The 25,997-nt window shown below is 45.9% G+C and overlaps 1 protein-coding gene across 4 annotated transcripts in view; it reads left to right on the top strand.

The window, feature by feature from the left end:
- Window positions 1-25,997, top strand: part of RIN3 (Ras and Rab interactor 3) — a 185,071-nt gene that overhangs the window by 80,685 nt on the left and 78,389 nt on the right. The gene's annotated exons all lie outside the window — the stretch shown is intronic.

Genomic DNA, 25,997 nt, shown 5'->3' with positions numbered 1-25,997 from the left:
CATGAAGTGTGGGAGTTAGTTTGTCCTGGCCATCCTGAAATAGCAGAGGAGCAAGAACCTGTTCTATGTAAGGCTCTTTCTGACTGACAACATCCTCCCCATGCCCACATTCACCCAGACCCTCTGACTTCTTTGCAAGGCTGCTTAGGTGCACAGTGAAGTTACTTGGTTTCTTGCCTGTTCAGAGCAATTTCTCCAGGTTATCACAGTGCAAAGACCCCGGGAAGAGAAACAGTCCCTACAGCCTCCTCCAGAACCACCCTGCTTCATTTCTCTCCTCTCTTTTGCATGTATTGTGTTAACTCCCACCTCTGAGCCTTTGCTTGTGCCATTTCCTCTGCTTGGGTTGGTCTCCCCATTCCTCTCAGCTCATCAGGTATTCCCTGTCCTTCATTGTCTGTTTCATATTGTCATATTTTCTTTCCCCAGCTGGGCTGGAAGCTTTGTGTCTCATACATCTGTAGTCCATTGTCCAGCAGAGGGCAGAGCCTGTTGCAAATGTTCAGCAAATACTGGTCGACTGGCTAATAAGAACTCACACTTGTGCAGGGAGACAGACTGAACTGGATGGACTGAGAGGGTGGGCTTTGGAACCCAGTGGATCCAAATTATAATCCCACCCCTTTGCTTTCATCAGTTGTGAGATCTTGACAATGCCGCTCAAACCTCTACCTCACTAAGCCTTGGCTTTCGCAACTGTGAAATGGGCTCATAATCATAATGGTGACTAACTGAAACTTTGTGCAATAATAGTGCCTGGCACAGAGTAGGTGCTCATAAAAAGTTGGTTGTCTCTCCTCCATTCCTGATTGCCCCCCTTCCCACATGACGTGGGTGTTTAGGATTAGAAAACCTGAGTTCTGTCCGGTCTGGCATGTTAGAAACTTGAAGTCACCACTTGGTCCTAATAAGTAAAACCCTGACCAAACTGAAAAGTCAACTCTTCTTGGATCTGTCATAAAGGTGGGGTCACAGGCCAAGTCACTGCCCCCAAAATTGGAGAGACTAGTAGGCAAGTGCAGAGAACTGCAGCTTGCCAGAGCAGGAACCCACAGGCACAAACTCACGTGGGAACCAGTGCTGAGACAGGGAAACCCAATGTGTACTGATGAACTAGTGGACGTTCACTGTGGACAAGCCTGAGTTAAAACCCCAGGGAACCCAGTCATCTAGGGGCCTCCACACTTTTGTGAGTTTTACCACCAGTAGCTTGACCAGGTTCCTGCAGTGAATATCAAAGATCTCATGCTTCCTGTAGGGGAGAGGGAAAAGGAAGAGTTTGGAATACGCCAGAGTACTCTGTTCTTCTCAGTAAGGTATCCTTTCAGAGCTGATATAGTTTGGATCTGTGTCTCTGCTCAAATTGCACGTTGAATTGCAATCCCCAATGCTGGAGGTGGGGCCTGGTAGGAGGTGTTTGGGTCACAGGGGTGGATCTCTCACGGCTTGGTGCTATCTTCTCAGTAATGAGTTCTGGTGAGATCTGGCTGTTTAAAAGTGTGTGGCACCCTCCTGCACAACCTAACTTGCTCCTGCTTTTCATGTGAAGTGCCTGCTCCCACTTCACCTTCCACCATAATTGAAAGCTCCCCAAGGTTTCACCAGAAGCTGAGCTAATACAAGCACCATGCTTCCTGTAAAGCCTGCAGAACCATGAGCCAATTAAACCTCTTTTCATTGTAAATTACCCAGTCTGAGATATTTCTTTATAGCAGCGCCAGAATGGTCTAATACAAGAGCCTAACCTCCCTGGGAAAGGGAAATACCCAACTTCAGCCCATTTTAGCCAGCCCACCCTACTTAAAGGGGGAAAAAACTGAGACATACTTTTGAAGTTAACAGTCCAGAGGCACAGGCTCTGTGAAAGACTGAGACTTACCCATAGGATTTAGAACTCTCCCCCTCCCTAACACCTTCTCATCATATCACTAAAGGCCTGTTTATAGCAGTTTCTTTTATCTAGTACATTACATTTGGCCAGCAAGAGAAACGTACAAGATATATTAAAAGGCATTAAACAGTGTTCAAAGAGGTAGGACCAGCATGAGAACAGACTTGCATATGGTAGAGAGGTTGTAATGGTCAGACCAATAATTTCAAGCAACCCTGATTAAGATGCTAAGGACTCTAATGGCTAAAGTAGATGACAGCATGCAAGAACAAATGGGGAATGCAAGCGGAGAGATGGAAGTTCCAAGAAAGAACCAAAAAGAAATGCTAGAGACTAAAAACACTGTAACAGAAATGCAGAATGCCTTAGACGGGCTTAATAGACTGGACATGGCTGAGAAAAGAATCTCTGAGCATGACAATATCTTGGTAGAAACCGTCAAAACCGAAAAGGCAAAGAGAAAAAATACTGAACAAAAACACAGCACAGAGTATCTAAGAACTGAGGGACAACTCTACAAAAGGTGTAACAGACGTACAATGGGAATTCCAGAAGGAGAAAAAAGAGAGGCACAGAAAAAATATTTGAAACAATAATGACTGAGAACTTCCTCAAATTAATACCAGACACCTAACCACAGGCTAGGAAGGTCAGTAAACACTGAGCAAGATCAATGCCAAAACAACTAACCTAGGCATACCATTTTCAAACTACAGAAATTCAAAGAAAAAGTCTTGAAAAAAAAGCCAGAGAGGGGAAAAAAAACACCTTGCCTATAGAGGAACAAGATAAGAATTACATCTGACTTCTCAGAAATCATGCAAGCAAGAAGATAGTGGAGTGAAATATTTAGCGTTGAGAGAAAAAAAAAAAAAAAAACACCAACCAAGATTTCTGTACCCTGTGAAATTGTCCTTCAAAAGGGAAGGAAAAATAAAGACTTTCTCAAACAAACAAAAAGTCAGGGGATTTGTTGCTGTTAGACCTGCCCTGCAAATGTTAAAATTTCTTTAGAGAGAAAGAAAATGATAAAGGTCAGAAACTCAGGTCCATATAAAGAAAGGAAGAGCATCAGAGAAGGAATAAGTGAAGGCAAAACAAAAGTGTTTACTTTTCTTATTCTTAATTGACCTAACAGATAACAGTTTGTTGGAAATAATGGAAACAGTATATTCTATTACTTATGCTTATGTGTGTGTGTATATCTATGCATAAGCAAAATGATGGCCCAGCAATGATACAAGGAATGGGAGGAAGAAATTAAGATTGTTTTGTTGTTGGAAGGTACAGTTGCCCGGGCGCAGTGGCTCACACCTGTAATCCCAACACTTTAGGAGGCTGAGGCGGGTGGATCACCTGAGGTCAGGAGTTTGAGACCGGCCTGGCCAACATGGTGAAACCACGTCTCTACTAAAAATACAAAAAAATTAGCTGGGCATGGTGGTGTGTGCCTGTAATCCCAGCTACTCGGAAGGCTGAGACAAGAGAATTGCTTGAACCCAGGAAGCAGAGGTTGCAGTGAGCCAAGGTCATGCCATCGCACTCCAGCCTGGGCGACAGAGTGAGACTGTCTCAAAAAAAAAAAAAGAAAAAGAAAAAGAAAAGAAAGAAAAAAAGTACAGTTGTTCCTTGGTGTCTGTGGGAAATTGATACCAGGACCACCTTCACAATTCCAAAATCAATAGGTGCTTAAGTCTCTGATGAAAAATGGTGTAGTGTTAGCATATAACCTATGCACACCCTCCTGTATAGTTTAAATCACCCCCAGATTGCTTGTAATACCTAATACAATGTAAGTGCTATGTAAATAGTTGTTATACTGTATTGCTTTTAAATTTTATATGATGATGATGATGATGATCATTATTATTATTATTATTATTATTATTATTTTGAAACAGAGTCTCACTCTGTCACCCAGGCTGGAGTGCAGTGGTGTGATCTTGGCTCACTGCAACCTCTGCCTCCTGGGTTGAAGAGATTCTCCTGCCTCAGCTTCCTGAGTAGCTGGCACGACAGGCCTGCACCATCACGCCCAGCTATTTTTTTGTGTTTTTAGAGGTGGGGTTTTGCCATGTTGGCCAGGCTGGTCTCGAACTCCTGACCTCAGGTGATCCACCTGCCTTGATCTTCCAAAGTGCTGGGATTACAGGCATGAGCTACCATCTACAGCCAAAATTTGTATTTTTTTTTCCTGAATATTTTCAATCCGTGGTTGGTTGAATCTATATGTGTGAAAACTGCAGATATGGAGGGCCAACCGTTCTCACAACCTGTGAAGCAGTGTAGTGTTATTTGAAAATGGACTTGGATTGGTTGTAAATGTATATTGCAAACTCTAGGACAACTACTAAAAAAAATTTAAAAAACAAGTATAACTAATAAAGGAGAGAAAATAGAATCATATAAAATGCCAATTAAAACTACAAAAGGCAGAAAAAGAGTGGAAGACAAAAGAAGGGACCGAAGAACAAGGATAACAAATAGAAAACAGTAACAAATATGGTAGATGTCTATCCAGCAATGTCAATATCACTGTGAATTTTAATGGTCCAAATGCACCAATTAAAAGAGAGAGGTTGTCAGAGTAGATCAAGAAACAAGACCCACTCTATGCTGTCTACAAGAAACCCACTTTAAATATAAAGACACATATAGATTAACAGTAAATGGATGGAGAAAGGTATACCATGCTAACACTAATTTTAAAAAAAAGCTGAGGCAACTTAATTAATTTCAATCAGGGTAGACTTCAGACCGAGGAAAGTAAGGGATAAAGAGGGGCATTAAAATGGAGCAGTACTCCAAGAAGATCTAATAGTCCTTTATGTGTGTGTGCCTGACAACAGAACATCAAAATACTTAAGGCAAAAGCTGATAGAACTACAAGGAGAAATAGATTAATCTACTATCATAGTTGGAGACTTCAGCACCCCTCCATCAGACATGGGCAGATATAGCAGGTGGAAAATCAGTAAGAACATAGTTGAATTCAGCAGCACCATAATCAACTGGATATGATGGACATCTATAGACTATTTTATCCGACAATAACAGAATGCACATTCTTTTGAAGCCCACCTGGAACATTCACCAAGATAGACCACATGCTGGGCCGTAATACACACCTTAAAAAAAAATTTAAAAGAATTGCAATCAGGCCGGGCATAGTGGCTCACGCCTGTAATCCCAGCACTTTGGGAGGCCAAGGCGGGTGGATCCCCTGAGGTTGGGAGTTTGAGACCAACCTGACCAACATGGGGAAACCCTGTCTCTACTAAAAATACAAAATTAGCTGGGCATGGTGGTGGGTGCCTGTAATCCCAGCTACTCAGGAGGCTGAGGCAGGAGAATGGCTTGAACCTGGGAAGCAGAGGTTGCAGTGAGTCGAGATCATGCCATTGCACTCCAGCCTGGGCAACAAGAGCGAAACTCCGTCTCAAAAAAAAAAAAAAAAAAAAGAATTGCAATCATACAATGTCTTCTCTCAAACCACAAGAGAATTAAACTAGAAATCAATAACATAAAGATAGCTGGAAAATCCAAAAGTACTTGGAGATTTAACAATATACTTCTAACCAACATACAGTCAAAGAAGGAATCTCAAAAGAAATTTAAAAATGCTTTGAAGTAAATTAAAATGAAAACACAACTTACCAAACTTTGTAGGATGCAGTGAAAACAGTGCTTAGAGGGAAATTCATAGCATTGAATGCATATACTACAAAAGAAGAAAACCTGGTTTTATATTTACTTCTCCCACTTAATTAGCTCTGTGAACGAAAGCAAGTTATTTGACTTCTGATCCTCATTTTCACCAACCACATGATGGGGTTAATGATACCTCTAGGTCTCATGTCCGACTGCTTCCTTAAATAGTTTAGGCAGAAAGAAGTTGGTGAGACAGGCATAAGAACGTGGCTTCCTCCGTGCCAGGTGGGCTGCCTGGACACTGAGCAACATGTATTTTCCTTTATAATCCAGGTGCTTGGGATTATATTGTTGTTATGAGGAGCAGACAAGAAAATATATGTGAACATACCTAAAATCTGACAGAAATCCAAGAGTGAGCTGAATACTGCTGCGTTCACTGATAACATATTCATGCATATAGGTAACTAGCATCTATTGAACCCTGGATCACAATAAGGCGGTGTCTCTGTCCTCAAGGAGCTCAAATCTAGTCAAGGAGGCAGAGTTGTCAATTGCAACACAGTGTAATCAGGGCTCTTGTGATCAAAATGAGCCAAGGGAGAAGGAAAAAAGAGAGGGTTGCAGGAATGGCGTTACAGGCAAAGGGATGAAGGTGGACCAGCTTCTGCTCTCAAAAGGATCACTTGGGTAGCTGAGTGGATTGGGGCAAGAGTGGAATAAACAAGACAAAGTGCCTTTGCAAGTGCTTTATTGTTCTCACAGCATCCTGTGTGGATGCTCAGCTTGCCCTGGACGGATCACATCATACAGAGGACTTCTAAAGAGATGTTTCTAGGGGAACTTGGCTTTCAGGGGGTTTTCACAAAAGAGAAAGTTGATTATTACCTCTGAGCACCTCTGAACCCACCTCCCAGATTTGCTTTGCTCTGGGAGTTCCTAGGCAGCCTCATCTCTAGGAAGTGTGAGCAGTGTTAGAGCCAAGGTGAGCTTGTGCAAAGCCATGGGAGTGTGTCAGTAACCCGGGTTGTAATCAGGCTTCCCCAGTAACTTGCTATGTGGCCTTAAGCAAGTCACTCAACATCTCTGAGCCTGTCTTCACCTGGCAAGAGATGGATACAAAACGCCTTGGAAAGATAAAGCCCCACACAGACAGAAGGCGCCGTTCTTCTTTTGCCTAACCCTAGATGTCCCAAGCACCTGGGTGGTAAAGGAAAATACGTGTTGCTCAGTATCCAGGCAGCCCACCTAGTCGGGAGGAAGCCACATTCTTATGCCTGTCTCACCAACTTCTTTCTGCCTAAACTATTTAAGGAAGCAGTCAGACATGAGACCTTCTGGAAAGTTCCATAGAAATAAACCGATGTTTTCTGTGTCTCTTTGTGTCCATCTCCCCTTATCTGCTCAGGATCAATGAGTAGTTTGCACTGCTTTCCTCATCAGTCCTGATCCTATTACATGTTTTATTGTGCTTATTGTTGTCTCAGTCTTAGTTTTCACATTGGAAACTTTTAGGGAACTTGTCCCAGAGGAATTTCCCCTGCTGGAATATTCCTTTAATGTTGTTCCCAGTGCAAGGCTGCCCTTTATACCTACAAAAGTAGGATCCCCCAAGTGAGACCCAGTTCCCTGATAACTAGGCCATAAAATCTTACTTTTCTTCAACCTTTAGCCCCAGTTACTGGGGAGTTGCTGTCTACCAGGTACCATGGGGGTATTCATAGACATTGGCCCCTCTGTCTTCATAACACTATGAAACAGGTGGTAGGATCTCTAGTCTGCAGCTGAAGTGTGCCCCTGGATGTAACTGGGATTAAACCTGGGTCTGTAGATGCCATGTGCAAGCTCTTTCACCTTAGCCAGGTTGTTTCCTTTCTTATCTCCCATATTCCTCATCCAGATGACTCTCCAAGACAGGGGAAGGTGGAGGATTCCAGAGAGGAAGTAGAGGAGTTAATAATCAAATCCTTTATACTCTTTGTATGGTTGTATCTTATCCTTTCCTCTTTTAGCAGGGGATTTATTTAACAAAGAACATTGGAATTTCCCTTGGAGTCTGAAGCCTAAGCTGAGAAGAGTATACTAAAGTGCTTATGTTCATTACAAAGTACCAGAGTTGGGCAGAAAGGGGGCAGACTGGGACTAGATGGCTTCAACAAGGACAGCCATGGTGAGGAAGGGTCACTTAACTTCCAGGCCTGGCTCTCCCTCGTAACAACTGAGTGGAGGTGAGTTTGTGCCTGAGCTGTGTTTTTGGTGGCATGTGGGAGCCGACTCATATCAACGGGCGAGAGCTGACTGTGTGAATTTCTTCCCAACTTGGTAGTAAGTACCTTATGGAAACTGGCAAATGCTATAAATCAGGGGTTTTCCCCCCCTCCTGGAGAGCTGGACTTATGCACTTACCAGCACACTACTGCTCGTTTTTCTCATCTAGAAAATGCGGGTGGTAATACCCATGTCATAGAACCGTGGGGAGGTGTTATATATGTGAGCATTTTGCAAAAAGCATGACATGTATGTGGGGTCAATAGGATGATGTGTGTTTATAGATAATTTTTTTAAATTCTTACATGAAAAACTGTGTCTTATTTTTTAGCTGTATCTTTGCAGAAACAGGAAATAAATTTCCATCAGGGCGTATTAGGACAGGTGTAGCATAGATTCCCAGAGAAATCAGATGGATACTGTGAGACTATTAGCTGATCATGGGATGACCTTTGAAATCATCAAGTATTTCCTTGTGAAAGCCTGAGGGGCTTCTTCTCATTGGCTTCAGGGTCCTGAGGACCAAAGCCCTGTCATTCATTGAGATGATCCGGTCAAGCGTTTTCCGTGGTTTTCTTTGAGGAACGCCAGTGGCACTGGCTGTGGTGAAAGAAGCCAACAGACAAGCAGACCTAGATTTGAAACCTGGTTTCTCACTTACTACCTGGTTGAACTTGGGCAAATTCCTGAGCCTCTTCAATCTCAGTTTCCTCATCTGTAAAATATGCTATCTCCCAAATAGAGTTTTGGGAGACCCTTGGAGAGGGGGAGATTCTGCTGGATTTCTGTTAGTTCTGTTCTCTCTGCTGGGCTTCTTCAGAATTCTGTACTTATATCATGGTCTTAGAACTCCAGTTGGATCCCTAGTTTGCAGAATGTGGCTCCAGATTAGTACAAGAAGCCTGCTCGGTATAGCCCAACCTGGAATGTTCTCTATGTGCCTCTTTTCCTGCTGAGTTGTGACACAAAATATTTATTGAGACTTTGCTGGGTGCTCAGGCCTTAAGGAAGTAGAATCATAATAGCAGTCACTTGTTAAGCATTCTATATGAATTAATTTAATCTGCATGTCAGCCCTAAGAGAGAAACAGTACAGTGTGGCAGAATAAAGATGATCATGCATTATTTAACAATTCTCCCATCAAGAGTCTATTGCCTCTCTCCTTGGATCTGGGCTAGCCTGTTACTTCTTTGACCAATGAATGAAATAAAGCAGAAGTGACACTATACCAGTCACAGATGTAGCTTTTAGGAGAACTGACAGCTTCTGCCTGGACTCTGGGAGCTCTGAGTTGTCATGTAAGAAATCTAATGACTGACACCGCCATACTGGAGAGACCATGTGGAGAGGCCTGGACACTATATAAGGAGGGAGAGAAGCCCAAGAAGAAGACAGGCCTGGGTGAATCCAGCCTTCCAGGTATTCCTGCCAAGGCACCAGGCATAAGCAAAAGTGTCTTGTACCCTCCAGACCAGACCAGCCCACAGCTGAATACCACTAAGTACCCTAGTCAGTGCCACAAAGAACAGGAGAATCACCCAGCTGAGCCCTGCCAAATTCCTGACCCACAAATTGTGAGCTACAATAAGATATCTGTTATTCTAAGCCACTAAATTTGTAAATGATTTGTTACAAGGCAATAGATAACTGGAACCATGATCACCCTCCTTTTGCAAATGAAGAAATGGAGGCACAGAGAGTTGAAGGGGCTTAGTTAAGATCACACATTTATTAGTAAGTGGTGAGGACATGATTTAAACCCCAGAAACCTGGTTCCCAACATGAGTTGTTAACACTCTATTGTACTGCTCTTGAGTTGAAAACATGTCTCTGCTTGCAAGGAGACTTCTGTTTACTTTGGGATGCAAGAATCACTCATGCTACAGAAATAGCAGTTATGGCAGAAATAGAGAATTATAGAAGACATTCATTTATTCAGTTTAAGGACACTAGGCCCTAGGGATACAGGGATGATTATATTAAAATGATGTTAGGATTTTACTTCTGTCAGAGGAAGGACCCGCACTGCCCCACAACACTGACTGGTGAGTGAGACCCCAGGGGAACAACTCTGAGGGGTGAGGACATTGGAGTTGTGTCCTGAAGGATGAATAGAAATGGCCTGTTTGAAAGAGCACACGAGGTGGCAAGATAGCCCACGCAAGGGCACAGAGTGGCAGAATGGTGGGGTGCATCCAGGGAGAGTCCAGTGTGGCCGGTGTGGAAGGGAGGGAAAGCCGAGAACAGGAGCATCAGCTGGAGCCACTCGCAGGGCAATGTGCGTCCAGGCCTTGAAGCTTAGCCTCTGTCTAAATGGCTCTGGGGAACACCAGCAAAGGACATTAAGTGTGGGGTCACAATCTGATATGCCTGCTAAACGGAAGCCCCCCGCCCTTGGGGGTGTGAAGGCTGGAGTGCAGGGGGCGCTGCTGGGGATGAAGACCAGAGGAAGATCCATGGCAGCAGTCTGGTGACAGCATGGTGGGGTCAGACCAGGCAGTTATGGCAGGCATGGAGGGGAGGGGACACACCCCAGAGTATTTAGGAGGAGGACCCTTGGGCCTGGTTGGCAGAAATGGCATGATGAAGAAAGAGGAGCTGGTGGTGCCTTAGGGGCACCTGGTGTCAGGGACTGTGGGGCAGCATCACCCTGGGCCTAGGGAAGAGCAGTTAGAGGGTAACAGCAAGGGACACAGTGAGCGTTGGTGCCTGGGAGAAAGAGAGCACCCCCCTAGTGCCTTTGATGGAGTGGGTGCTCAGCAAATACTTGACAAGGAAGATCAAATGGACCCCTGGGTCTGGGTCTCTGGAAGGAAGGTAGAGTGCAAGGTAGAGATTTGAGCATCATCAGCACAAGGGCGGCTAGAGGGGTGAGATGCTAAACCACACCACATCCTTCCATTGTGTTCTTGACCTTTGGACTGAAGAGACCTGTTTCCACCTCTGTTCTTAGAGACAAGTCTACTCTGTTCCTACAGGGCTATACAATTCCCATCTTGTCACTAAAATGGGATTTGAGTTAGATGACCAGTTACAGAAATCTATAACTCTGTGGATATAATTGACTGGGAGCATTGAGCCCTGACCCCGGGCAGTCACAAGGAATGTCCCCATGCCCACTGAGAAAATTCTCTTTGCAGCCACAGTGACGTCGCCATCCCTGACCTGGGGCATTTATAGTGATTCAGAGTCCCCAGTTCTATGCCTGTGGTGGACTTAGGGATAGGGGCAGTGCTCTAAATAACACCCCTTGCTTTACCACCTGCGCTCAGAACCAGTAAGGAAATAGACAAAGGTGAGGAAGATGCAGATCAGGGTCAGTTTTCTTAGCAATGGGCTGAGCTGAAGGGTGCGGTGTGGGGACATGATAAAAAGGAAAATGAATAAGGAAATTGAGAGGAAGCCTCACAGTTAGAAGGGGATGTAGTTGTGGGATGCAGTTAGGGCACAATCGAGTGCCCTAACACGCACCCTCCTTGACTCTGCTCCCCAGAGCTACAGGCCTCCCTGTCCCAAGGGCTGGGGCTGCCCCAGGATGCCTAAGGGGAGTGGGAAGAAAGCTGCACCCTGACCCCAGCAGGTTGGATAGTTACAATCTTGGTTCAGTAGCATCTTGAAGCAAGTGAACTATCAGTTGCACTGAGACTGATCCCTTGTTCTTGATTTCACGACGCATATCCTGGCTCTTGGTGTCTCTGCACTGCTGGTGAAGAGGATGGAGTATGATTCCTCTGAGACAGAGTCATGGGCCTTGCTGTCTTCCATTGAATTCAGTTCCAAGCACTGATTTCGGGTACCCACTATGCGCCGGGCAGCACGCTAGGTACTGGGGTCCATGGCACTCCTGGGCTCCTGCCGGTTCACTCAAGGAGCACAAACTGGTTCTCTCTCAAGAGCAGGGTGCGTGAAACACAGCACTGTTGGCATTTAGAGCTGGGTCATTCTGTGTTGCGTGGAGAATGTCTTGGGCATTGGAGAATGTTAGTGGCATCCCTGGCCCCTGTCCACTAGATGCCAGTAGCATCACCCTCCGAGTAGTAACAATCAGAAGTATCTTTACATATCACCAAATGTCCCCCTGGGGGATCAGTTTGCTCCTGGTTGAGAACCACGTCTCTAGGGCTGTGCCACCCAGTATGGTAGCCAGGGGCCACGTGTGGCTAGTGAGCTTCTGAGACGTGGCTCGAGTATATTGAGATGAGCTGTGAATGTAATATACACCCTGGACTTTGAGCACTTAGTATGAAAAAAATGGGAAATGTCCTATTAGTAATTTTTAATATATTTATGGTATCTTAAAATGACAATATTTTTGGATCTATTGGGTTAAATAAAATATAGTATTGGGATTAATTTTACCTGTTTCTATTTACTATTTCTAATGTGGCTATGAGAAAATTTATATTGCACACATGGCTCGCATTCTCTCTCTCTTGGGTCTAGAGCCACACCAGCCCCATGTGGTGGGTGAGGGCTCAGACTGCAGAGTCAGACCCACCCAAGGCCATGTCCTAGCCTCATCGCTTCCTAGCTCTCTGATCTTCGGTGAGCTACCGAGCTTCTCTGGGTCTCACAGTGGCGGTCACTTTCTCTAAGACCTCAGATCAAAGTTCCCAAACCTGGGGGGAGATGGTGAACTTTGTACGATTCTGATGTTGAAGCTGGTATTTTCTGGACATTCTTGGGGGGCCTTCTGTGGCACTCAGGGCTGTTGTCACTATCAAGGTGTTACCCACCTCCCTTCCCCCCATCCCCTCTGTTCCCGGAGAAAACAAAGTGTTTTTTCTCAATGGATCCAGTCAAAGACATCTCCGCGGCCCTGCGGTGTGAGCAGGGAGCAGGTGGGATTGCTTTCCCCGACATGCACTTCTTTCCAGGGTGGCGCCTTTACCCAGCATCTCCCACCACTCCTTCCACCTCGCCTTCTCCCAGTAATCTCCCCACGCCTGGTTTCTCTTTATTTAGCCTTTTCTGACACTTGGCAATTTGCAAATCTGTCCAACGTCTCCCCTTCTGTTTTGGCATCTGAACCTATAAATAGCTCCCAGTCGAAGTCCTGGCTGCATTGTGACAGTTTGCACGCTTGCACTGTATTCCTTTTCTCAGACTTTTAAAAAGTCTCATCTACGCACTTCCTCAATACAGAAGAGCAGCTTCCAAAAAAAGGATCTTTTATTACAGCATGAACAATGTAGTCGGGAGTGGCCTCAGCGTGACATGCTGCTTGCAGCAACGACGAGCCCCATGAAGCATGTGAGATGGTCCAGGCGAGGTCCTGGACCCAGGATGGTGAAAAGAAATGAAGTCTGGGCTCTGCTGTCTCTGGAAGCTTCATCCTGGGCCAGAGCTGGGCCTGTAAATAAATCATGATGTGCTGTAATCAGCTGTAAAGTTGGCTGTGTGCCTAGTGCTCGGGCCGGTGGGAGGGGCCAGAAGTTCTGCCCAAGAAGACCTCACCAAGGGATCACCTGGGGACTGCCTGATGACGGGAGATGGTGGCCCACAGGAAAGGCATCGCTGCTGATAGCGAGGCAGCGACACACGGATTGCATTCCTGTAGGAGGCACCGGGACACCTTCCCTCTAGCCTGTGCCTCCTCTCTCCACAAAAGGCACCTGCTATACTGGCTGGTGGGCCATGGTCACAACTTGGCCACAACCTTAGGCCAGTCACTTAGCCTTCCTGAGCCTCAGTTTCCTCACCTATTAAAGGTAGATAATGGAGTTGTCATGATGATTAGAAGTACAGAGCCTGGCACAGTGAGCACTTATTAAATGGAAGATGACATTATTATTATGAAAACTGAAAACGGTAACCCTCCATGACTCCTCAGGAGGCTCAAATCTGTGCAAAGCCCAGTGCTGGGAATTTGGAAGAAGGAAGCAAACAATGACAGTTGCCACTGAATCAGAATCTGGATTCCAGAGAGCTCTAGAATCCAACTCTGGAAAATACTCGGGCCGATCCCCTCTCAAGCTGATGATGTGCCACCTCTGGACCTCAGTTTCCCCATCTGTGCCATGGGGAGGGTGCAGAGCTACCTCTTAGAACCCTTCCGTTCTGGCTTTCAATGGTTCCCTGTCCAGGGCTATAACCTGGGGCATTTGGAAGCAGCCTTGCTTGACCATGGCTGCTGGGTGCTCCCCATCCCTTTCCCGATGGCCTCCAGCCAAAGGCCAACTCAGGCAAACTCACTATGCCCTACTCTGCACTGCAAGCCTGCAGCGCACTTAGCCCAGGGCCCTGGTGGGTGGAGACCAGGGCTAAGGAGGGATGATCTTACACTGAGAGCTGCGGACTGGACAGGTGTTGGAGCCTTACAGAGGGAGGCTCAGGCAGGCTGGAAACATACAAGCTCCAGGGCCAGCTCCAGAGGCAAAGGTGCCACCCCAGATCATCGGTAACAGCCAGCAAAAGAGAAAGGATGCTTTTTTCAGCACATTTTCCCAATCGGCATCCTCTTCCAGCTCCCTGAACCCTAACTCATCCTTTGCCCTCCCCACCCTTCAGCACCCCTGCCCAGGTCTTGGAGATCTCTGTGCTGTCTTTTGTGGAGCGGCTGCTGTCTTGCACTCAGAGCCACTGTCGGATAGGCCTTCAGCCTTTGCACAATGACCCAAAGGGTGTGTGAGGGGTTCAGTTACTCTTCTCCTCACCTGGCACTTAGAGAAAACAAGTCTCAGAGTCTCATGGTATGTGGTTGGTGGACCCAGGGACCTGCGCCTGGTCAGTGCTGTCCAGGTTTAGGCTCTGCCTGGAGCAAAAACAAGAGCTTGCCCATGCCATGTTGCTGTCCTTACATGGTAGCAAATCTCAGAGAACAGAGGAGCCACTCAGGCTGGCATGGGATTGTTTGCTCTTTCTCACTTTTGGCAGCTTCTACCCTCTGCTGGTACCAGCAGTGCTGGCAGTTCTGGTCTAGTAGCACCCTTCCCTCAGGCAGGAAAGGGTGGTTCTCCAGCATCACCTCAAAGCCAGTGGGTGCCAGGGCTGGGCCTGGAACCAGCGGGTCCCCAGGGCTCCAAAGAAATTGCTGTCTTCCACACTTCTACCCCTGGGAACACAGTGATTTCCATCTGTTTCAGAAAATTGTGCCTTTGGATAGTAAGCCCTGTGATGGTAGCAAACATTCCTGTCTCCCCTCAGCCACAAACTGACCAAGTGGTGGTTCCCATGGCAACTGTGGTGTTACTGGGCAGCCATGGACCCTGGCCAAAATGCAATGGTGTCCTTCAAAATGGGGAAGGAGCCTGCCCCTTGCAGGGGCCTGCATGATGGTCCACAGGCTGGCCAAGGTGGGTGGGGGTCCATGGAAGAGTGGGCATGGCCCTGAAGGGCCTCACTTCCCCGCCCCCAGCCCATAGGGCCCTGCAGGTGCCCCTCCCTCCTGCTCCCCAGCTGGGAACCACTCCCCAGTCCCTTGTCACTTTGACTTTTTATCCTCAGGGTCTGTGCCTGTGGCCTTTCCTGTCAGGCACCCAGCACAGTGATCTAGTGCCCCTTTTAGGAAAGAGGATCAGAATCCATTAGGATTGAATTCTCTAACCCATCTGGGTGATAGGAGGATTCAGAGTAGGTTGGCTCAGTAGTGTCACCTGGGGTTAAAGCCACTTCCAGGGTCCACCCAAAGGTCCTCTCCTAGCCAGGTGTGAGGGCATTTTTTTCTCCAAGTATTGAGCCCTCCAAAAGGTCAGAAACTCCCCTCTCCTACAGGAGTGGTGTCCAAGCGTTCCTTGTGTCCCCGGGTGACAATTTTCTCCTGGGGCAATCCTAATCTATCCATTGAATCCATCCAGTGCTCATTCCATAAGCATGCATATTGAGGCCTTGCTGCATGAAAGATTTTCCTTAGATTAAAAACAATCAACATCTCTCTCTCCCTACCCAACCAAATGTTCAATCATCGAAAGAGAATGAGCTGATTGTTTTTGAAGCTCTACCCACCCCTCCCCACCAAGAAAGAATTACAGATAGGTCCCAGGGCCCATACCACCGGCAGGTTCCCTGTTACCCTCCTAACTGTGAGGCTTCCTCTCAATTTCCTTATCCATTTTCCTTTTTTTTTTTTGAGATGGAGGGAGACTCCATCTGTGGCCCAGGCTGGACCTCATTGCAGCCTCCACCTCCTAGGCTCAAATGATCCTCCTGCCTTAGCCACCCAGTAGCTGGGACTGCAGATGTGAGCCACCATGGCTGGCTAATTTTTGTATTTTTGGTAGAGATGGCATTTCACCATGTTGCCCAGGCTGGTCTTGAACACCTGAGTTCAAGGGATCCGCCCACCTCAGCCTCCCAAAGTGCTAGGATTACAGGAGTGAGCCACCACTCCCTGCCCCATTTACTCTTTATTGCTACATATTATGAGCACAATACGTCCTTGTTGATGAGTAAATACATAATGAAAAATATCCTAGCCAAAGAGAAACTCTGACCAAATGGGGGTCAGAACTGGAAAATTTATTGACAACTCCTGTTGTCAATCGAAATGTGCTAGAAGTGGGATCTCTAAGGTTAACAAAGCTGTCTGCTAAAATGAAAGATTGGGGTTGTGTTTCACAAGCATGTATATACTTCAAAAACAATGATCCTTGGCAAGGTACATCCTCGTTCCATGCTTTCATATCATGATCTGTTCCTTCTCAAAGCAAGGATCCGGCTTGGATTAACAAACGCTCATGCTTCATTTGTTAGCAAAGATAAATGAGACTGTAATGAAGGCATGTGTCAATAGGCATTCTTTCCCTAGAGTCAGTGTGATGAAGAACAAGTTTTCATTTGTTGAATACATTAGCCTCAATCGCTGGGAACTTGTAGTAATTAAAACTGGGCGTATCTGAAATTTACCTTTGCACCGTCTGTGAGGAAAGCATCTACAAAGGGAAATAATAGTGTCAATAAAATTACAGAGAAGACTTTGGTCTAGATAAGAATAATAACTGGTTAAAGGCCCACAATTCATTAATGATATCAATAGAGAGAAGAATTGACCATTAATTAAAGCAGATTGGGAATGGCCCTACTGAATCATTTATATAACACCCCTTGTGTGCCTACTATTTTCTGTACAAGCTTGGACAGCAATGTTTGGAAGGACCCTGTTAAGAGGATGAAAAGACAAGGCCAGATGCAGTGGCATGCACCTGTAATACCAGCTACTTGGAAGGCTGCAGTGAGAGGATCCCTTGAGCCCTAGAGTTCAGGACCAGCCTGGGCAGCAGAGGGAACCCCAGAGCCAGCCTCAAAAAAAAAAAAAAAAAAAAAAAAATGGAGGACAAAAAGACAAACTACAGAATGGGAGAAAACATTTGCAAATCATGTATCTGACAAAAAATATGCATCTAGAATATATAAAGAACTCTCTGCCGGGTGTAGTGGCTCATACCTCTAATCCCAACACTTTGGGAAGACAAGGTGGAAGGATTGCTTGAGCCCAAGAGTTCAAGACCAGCCTGAGCAACATATTGAGACCCCATATCTCCAACAATAACAACAAAAATTAACTGGGCATGGTTGTGCGTGCCTGTAGTCCCAGCTACTTGGGAGGCTTAGCTGGGAGGATTGCTTGAACCCAGGATGTTTAGGCTACAGTTAGCCATGATCGCACCACTGCATTCTAGTCTGGGTAACAGAGCAAGACCCTGTCTCAAAAAATAAGTAAATAAATAAAGACAAGTAACCCAATCAAAAATAGGCAAAGGATCTGAGTAGACATTTTTGCCAAGAATATATGGAAATAACCAAGAAACACATGAACAGACTCTCAGCAGCACTAATCATCAGACATACAAATAAAAAAACCACCATGAGATACACTTCACACCCACTAGGGTGACTATCATAAAAAAAGATGGACAATAACAAGTGTTGACAAGGGCGTGGAGAAATTAGAATCCTCATACCTTGCTGGTGGGAATATAAAATGGTGCTGTCACTTTGGAAAACAGTATGACAATTTCTTAAACATACAGAATTGCCATATGACTGAGCAATTCCACTTCTAGGAATATACCCAAGAGAAGTAAAAACATATCCACACAAAAACTTGTACACAAATGTTCACAGCAGCATTACTTGTAGTAGCCAAAATGTGGAAACTACCCAAATGTCCATCAACTGATGAGTGGAAAAATACAATGTGATATATCCACACAGTAGAATATTATTCAGCCATAAAGAAAAATATTCAATTAGAAAATGGGCAAAACACATGAACAGACATTTCACCAAACAGGATACACAGATGGCAAACAATCACACGAAAGGATGTTCAACATCATTAATTATTTGAGAAATGCAAATTAAAACCACAATGAGATATCACTCTTCACCTGTTGGAATGGTTAAAATAAAAAGTAGGAATAACACTAAAGGCTGGTGAGGATGGGAAGAAACTGAATCACCCCTGCATTCTTGGTGGGAATGTCAAATGGTGCGGCCTCTCTGGAAAGGAGTTTGGCAGTTCCTTTGAAAACTAGAGGCTGGATATGGTAGCTCATGCCAGTAATTTCAACATTTTGGGAGAACAAGGTGGGAGGATTGCTTAAGGCTAGGAGTTCCTCATCTCTACAAAAAATTTAAAAATTAGCTGGGTGTGGTGGTGCATGCCTGTGGTCCCAGGTACTCAGGAGGCTGAGGAACACTTGAGTATGGGAGGTTGGGGTTGCAGTGAGCCATGATGGCACCACTGCACTCCAGCCTTGGCAACAGAGTGAGACCCCTTCTCCAAAAAATGATAGGGAATTACAGATGACCTTACCACATGACCCAGCAATTTCACTCTTGGGCATATATCCCAGAGAAATGAAAACACATTTTTCACACAGAAACTTGTACATCAATGTTTACAGCAGTTTCGTGCATCGTAACTAAAAGCTGGAAACCATCCAAATGTCCTTCAGTGGATGAATGGCTAAACAAATCCATGGTATATCCGTGCTACAGAATATTACTCAGCAATAAAAGGCAATGAACTATTGATTCACGAAACAACTTGGATAAACCACAAGGAAGTTACACTGAAAAAAGCCAGTCTCCAAAAGATATATACTTTGTGATTCAACTTATATGACATTCGTGAAATAATACAGTCATAGAGACGAGAACAGATTAGTTGTCAGGGCTAGTGGTGGGGAGGGGCTAGATGTGGCTATGAAGGGATAGCACAAGGGAGCTCTATGGTGTTGAATGAACTAAATATCTTGATTGTGGTGACTGCACGAAGCTACCTATGTAATAAAATTGCCTAATACTCTACAAACACACACACACACATATGAGTGCATATAAAACTGCAGACATCTGAATAGCTACTGGGGATTTCGTCGAGGTCCGTTTCCAGGTTTTGACATTGTGCTCTAATTATTACCAATGTTACCACTGGGGAGAACCGGGTGAAGGGTACACAGGACTTCCCTATTCATTTATTTGCAACTTCTTGTGAGTCTATAAGCATTCCAAAATAAACCATTTTGTGAATACAGTTATTTATTTTATTAATGCAATTAAATAAATATTTGAGAACTGGCAATGTACCAACCACCATGGTATATGCTGGGGGTTCTGTGCAAAACAAGATGCACACCGCAGTCTCTGCTCCTGACAGTTCATTTGCATTACTGAATGATATAACTGAATTTCTCTCTTTTTTAGCATTTTTTTTTTTTTTTGAGACAGAGTCTCACTCTGTTGCCCAAACTAGAGTGCAGTAGTACAATCTTGGCTCACTACAACCTCTGTCTCCTGGGTTCAAATGATCCTCCTGCCTCAGCATCTCAAGTAGCTGGGATTACAGGCACCTGCCACAACGCCCAGCTAATTTTTGTATTTTTAGCAGAACGGTGTTTCATCACATTGGCCAGGCTGGTCTCAAACTCCTGACCACAAGTGATCCACTTGCCTCAGCCTCCTAAAGTGTTGGGATTACAGGCATGAGCCACTGTGCCCAGTCTCTCTTTCTTAGCATTTCTAAAGTTGTTTATTAAATTATACAAAAAAAACCTTGCATTTAAAAAATGTATTTTAATTTGGGGGTACAAGTGGGTTTTGGTTACATAAGCTCTGTACTGATGATTTCTGAGATTTTCGTGCACCTATCACCTAAGCAGTGTACACTATACTCAACTCGTATTCTTTTATCCCTCACCCCACACGCAGCTTTCCCACCCCGCTCCCCAAAGTCCATTCTATCACTCTTATGCCTTTGCATCCTCATAGCTTAGCTCCCACTTATAAGTAACAACATGTGACATATAGTTTTCCATTCCTGAAAAACTGAACCTCTTTAAAAACAAAAACACCTAATCGCTTTCAGTTCTTCATGGATGTTCTGTTTTGATGTTGAGATTGTGAGTGCCAGGGGCTGGGCTGCCATGCATGTACCCAGCATCTCTACCTGCCTCTGACCCAGCCTTGTGGGTGAGTCACCAGTGAAAGGTTTCCTTTCTTCTGAGCCAGGGCAGAGTCTGATTGTTGTCACCTGCTGTCACCTTGGAGCACATTGGGTTCTATCTGGTGCCTGTTCTCACACCTCACCTCTTGAGAAGGTTTGGACAGGGTCTGGTATGTTTCCCCTGAGGCTTTTGCTGAGGGATATGGGAGAATGTACTCAGTATGACAAGTCTTGGGAACTGCTGGAGCTGGCAATTTTGTTGGGAGGAGCAGGCTGGCGGGCTCCCTGCCCAGGGCAGAAGCAGGTGCTGGATGGCCTGAGGCTCTGTCAGAACTGTCTTGGCAGGTTCATGGGTGACATGGTCTTCTGGGCAGTAGGTGGCATGGGGGCTTGTCAGCTGTATTAGTAGGGTTTTGAGCTGCTACTGAAAGCAGCATGAGCTGAGAGGACACTGGAAACCATGGGTTTTAGAGAAAAATCTTGACTATGTCTCCGCTTACAGAAGTTGTATATGCTTATTATAAAAACTCGCAGGAAAACAGAATGCAAGAAGTGAAATTCAGTCTGTGTGTGTGTGTGTGTGTTTCTGGTTTTAATAACAGCTTTATTCAGATATGTTTATTTAATGTATCAGTATCTTTTTACTAGATAACGGCTTTATTCAGATGTGTTTATTTAATGTATTCAGTATCTTCCAAGATCAAGGCGCTGGTGCAGAAAAAAAAATTTTTAAGTATTAAATATCATACAATTCAGCAATTTAAGGCATACAATTCAGTGACTTTTAGTATATCACAGAGTTGTGCAACCATTATCACAGTCAATTAAGAACATTTCATCACCTCAAAAAAGAAACCTTGTGTTGTGTAACAGTGTGAATGTACTCAATGCCACTGAACTGTACACTTAAAAATGATTAAAATGCTAAATTGTGTGTTATTTATAGTTTACCATTATAAAAAAGAAAGAAAGAATGAAACCCAAACCCTTTAGCTAGCATCCCCCTATCTCCCCCTAACCCCAGCCCTAAGCAACCGCTAATATCCTTTCTGTCTCTGTTTATTTGGCCTGCTCTGGATCTTAACACCTGAAGGCCCCTTTGCCTGGCTGTTCTTTACGGGTCCTCACTGTGTGGCAGGCATGGTGTTGGGCTCAGTGCAGGGGACAGGGAAAAGTGAGACCTGTTCCTGCCCTGGCTATAGTCCAAGAGCCCCTGCCTCTTACTCACAGTAAAACACACAGGTGGCATTTCCCTGATGGGCATTTTGGGCAACACATCCTGTGTGTGGCTTTCCGGTGGGAGAGGGTGGAATCCCTGGGAAACGAAGGCTTTAGGGTAGAAGGTGGATCTAGAACTGGACTCTGGAGGTGCAGGGATTCTCTGTGCAGGACAAACAGCATGAGCAGAGGCAAGGAGTTGGGAGTGAGGACTGGAGAAACAGGAGAGAGGGAAGAAAAAGCCCAGCCAACAGACAGGATTACTGTTGAGGAGCAATAGGAAATGAGACCCAGTGGGTCTACAAAACCCTTTCCCTGCACCCCTGCCTCACACCACATTGCCTTGCATGTGTAAAATGACAGTTCAGTAATATCCCCATTGACTGAACACATGGGTACTGTTCCAAGCCACTCCCATGGCATAATTTATTTCATGCTCACAGTGATGTTTATGAGGCGGTGTAGTCGCTTCTTATGGCTGCCACTGCAAATTACACAAACTGGGAGCCTTAGAACAACATAAACTCATTCTCTCACAGTTCTGGAGGCCAGAAATCGGAAATCAAGGTGTGGACAGGCTTGGTTCCTTCTGGAGACTCCATGCCTCCCTCCTGGATTCTGGTGGTTGCTGCCAATCTCTGGCATTCCTTGGCTGGCATTCCTTGCATCACTGCAATCTCCATCTCCAGCTTCCCATGGCATTCCCCTCTCTGGGTCTGTGTCCCATGCCCTCACATGGCCTTTTTTTTGGAGACAGAGTCTTGCTCTATCCTCCAGGCTGGAGTGTAGTGGCATGATCTCACCTCTGCCTCCCAGGTTCAAGCGATTCTCATGCCTCAGCCTCCCGAGGCGCCCACTACCACTCCTGGCTAATTTTTTTTATTTCTAGTAGAGACAGGTTTTACAGTGCTGGCCAGCCTGGTCTCAAACTCCTGACCTTAGGTAATCCACCTGCCTCGGCCTCCCAAAGTGCTTGGATTACATGCGTGAGCCGTCGCACCCAGCCCATGTGGCCTTCTGATAAGGACACCAGCCATTGGATTTAGGGCCCACTCTAATGCAGTATGAGGTCAGCTTGGTTACATCTACAAAGACCCTATTTCCAAATAAGGTCACATTCCCATGTATTAGAGATTCACATGCACTCACATGTATCACATTCACATATCTTTTGCAGGAACACAAGTCAATCCTCAACAGGTGGGTATTTTACTACTCCTGTTGTGTTCATCTGTTCTTGCGTTGCTGTAAAGAAAGACATTGAGTAGTTTATAAGAAAATAAGTTTAACTGGCTATAGTTCTGCAGACTGTACAGGAAGCATGATGCTGGCATCTGCTCAGCTTCTGAGGAGGCCTCAGGAAACTTACAATCATGATGGAAGGCAAAGGGGGAACAAGGTGTCTCACATGGTGGGAGCAGAGCAAGGTGGGGGGCAGGTGCCACACACTCTTAAACAAGCAAATTTCATGAGAACTCTATCAGAGAACAGCACTAAGGGAGTGGTGCTAAACCATTCACGAAGGACCCACCCTCATGATCCCATCACCTCCCACCAGGTCCCACCTCCAACACTGGGCATCACAATTGCACATGAGATTTGGGTGGGGACACAGATCCAAACCATATCACCTGTTTTATAGGTGAAGAAATTGAGGCACAGAGAGGAGAAGCAACAACCTTGGAACATGCTCATGTGCAGGTGGCATGGCCTGGGAACCCACAGGCAAGACACCTGGCCAGTGTGGTACAGGACAGGGGACAGTCTAGAAGCTAAACCCACCACCCATCAGAACAAAGGATTGTTTGTCTTGTGCCAATTTGCACTCGCCTGTGTTCTAGAAAGGTGCGAGGCTGTTTGTTGGGACTTCCTCAAGTCTGAGGTGTTCCTTTGGGGCCCTAGAGGAAAGGGCCATCAGTCACATGGTAAGTGGTCCAAGACCCTGTCCATGATGCCCCTGTGGCCTTTACCCCCTGGGGTATCTTTCCCAGGCAGACTTTCAGCAAACATTCATCAATCTCCCATGCACTGTGCTGGACACTAAGGGAGACTCAAAGATGGACCAAACCCTGCCCCAGCATGCAGGACCTCCCCGTGTGTGGCCTTGGTGTGAAGGGATGCTGTTTGCATAGTCAGGAATGGAAAGGTGGCAGAAGGGGCGGGGGCTGGGGCCAGGGGAGAGGTTTCATTGCAAAGAAACAAGCATGAGTCTTAAGCATTGCTTATGATTTTACAAATCTGGGGTTTTAACAGTAAAAGAGTCATTGGGCCTCTGCATATAGCACCGTGTTGGGCCCTGGCTGCCAAAGCAAGTAAGCCCTAGTTCCTCCACTAACGGCTAACCTATTATCTAGTGGACAAACTACCAAAGCCTTGTAGGGATGCTGTTTCAGGAAGGGAGTCCAGGGCTTTGCGTAAAGTGCCAGGGGGCCCAGAAGGGGGCGTGACTGACTTTATCTTCAAAGTTTATCTGTGTTCTGCAAAGATCAGGCCTTCCCTCTATGGGAAGGAAAGCTACTGATTGTTGAGTATGCCTGGTATGTAGGCCGGGCTTTTTGTGTGCCTTACCACTAACCCACTCCAGGCATTCCTGAGGAAGGTCCTTCCTTCCGTTCCTATCTCATATGGAGCCTCTGTCTCCCCTCCCTGCTGCTGAACGACTTTTGGCCCCAGCCTCCCTTGGCCACTCCTGTGCTGCCCCTTGTGGAAGGAGTCGGCAGTGCACCACATGCGGGCACTAGGTGGCACTGGGCAGCCCGGGCCATCCTGTGAATTCCAACTACTACCAGCCAGGATCTCTCAAACTTATGTCATTTGTAGGCATCCTCCAAATGCCTCCTGTACCACCATCTAGTTAATATTTTACTTAAATTCTCTTTTAAAATGTTGTCTCTATCCCAGTGGGAAACCATGATCTCCTTACCATAGACAAATACATATTTTTTAAATTATGTGAACCGTTAAGAACAGTGTTTGATATGCGGAAAGAAAGCAAATATAAAAATGAGGTTAACTGAACACAACACGTTGGTTTGTGTATCACTATAAGCATCTCACAGACCTCTAATGCTGTGGAGTGCTGTCCTGGGCTTTGAAAACGGGACCACAAACTGATGTCACCTATGTGCCTGTGGCTTTAGGGAAGAACTCCTTTCCCTTTACAAGTGGAAGGACAGAGGCACTGAGCGGGGAAAGGACACACTTGAGGCCTCATTGTCCGTTCCAGGCTCAGAGCCAGACCTGGAAGCTGGGTCCTGCCTTCCCTCTCCATCACATGGAAACTAGAACCTCGGGAGACCAGGACCACAGTGGGACATGCACGTGTTTCTTGGCCCCTCTGGAGTCAGAGGGCACTCATATGGGGCTCCCACGTGCAGGGAGCATGACTGTGGGTGTGGGGAGTGTGAGGATGAGTCAGGAGTTGTGGGGCAGTTGCCTGCAGGGCACTGATGAACAGTGGGACCTCCAACAACCTGCTGAGCCTCTCTGGTTCCTTCGCCCTAGCTCTCCCAAGCAGGGCAGAGCATGGTGCCGTGTTCTCCACTGGTCAGTCTGGCCCCAGCTGCAGGCACTGACAGCGGCATCCTGGCACCCTGTCCCTCCGAGGAGCCCCGTCCACCTTGGCATGGATTTTGAACAAATGCTTTGATCCCTCTTCCTTGTCAGAGCTGTAAAACATCAGGGTAGCCCTCACCCTTGGGTGAGCTGTGCAGCCAATCAGGTTAGGTTCTGAGAGACCCTGGAGATCTGGGTGACAGGCCAGTGGCCCCACTTCAGTGCCCCAGACCCATGTTCCTCCTGGAGGCTGAGGCAGAATTGGGCAACGCCCTTCCTCCTGGCCTCCTCTGGACCTCACAGTTGCCAAGTTCTGAGACTGTTGCTTGGGATGACTGTGATCTATTAAGTGTTTAATTCTGCATTTACAGTCTAGAACCTTCTGTGTTTTTTTGTCCAAAATGATGAATGTATATTAACACCAGCTATCCTAATAGTGATATGGTTTGGCTGTGTCCTCACCCAAATCTCATCTTGAATTATAGCTCCCATCATTCCCACGTGTTGTGGGAGGGACCTGGTGGGAGATAATTGAATCACAGAGGCAGTTTCCCCCATACTGTTCTCCTGGTAATGAATAAGGCTCACGAGATGTGATGGCTTTATAAGGGGAAACCCCTTTTGCTTGGCTGTCATTCTCTGTCTGCCACCATTAAGATATGCCTTTTGCCTTCCACCATAATTACCAGTAAGATGTGCCTTTTGCCTTCCACCATAATTACCAGTAAGATGTGCCTTTTGCCTTCCACCATAATTGTGAGGCCTCACCAGCCACATAGAACTGTGAGTCCATTAAACCTCTTTTTTAAAGTAAATTATCCAGTCTCCGGTATGTCTTTTTTTTTTTTTTTTTTTTTTTTTTCTATTTGAGACAGAGTCTCACTCTGTTGTCCAGGCTGGAATGCTGTGGTACAGTCTCGGCTCTCTGCAGCCTCCGCCTCCTGGGTTCAAATGATTCTCCTGCCTCAGCCTCCCAAGTAGCTGGGATTATAGGCAACACACATGGCTAATTTTTTGTATTTTTA

Source organism: Trachypithecus francoisi, unplaced genomic scaffold (assembly GCF_009764315.1).
Source record: "Trachypithecus francoisi isolate TF-2019V2 unplaced genomic scaffold, Tfra_2.0 Lachesis_group3, whole genome shotgun sequence".
Lineage (NCBI taxonomy): Eukaryota > Metazoa > Chordata > Mammalia > Primates > Cercopithecidae > Trachypithecus > Trachypithecus francoisi.
Note: the sequence above shows the minus strand (reverse complement) of the source record. Positions and strands in the feature narration are given on the sequence as shown.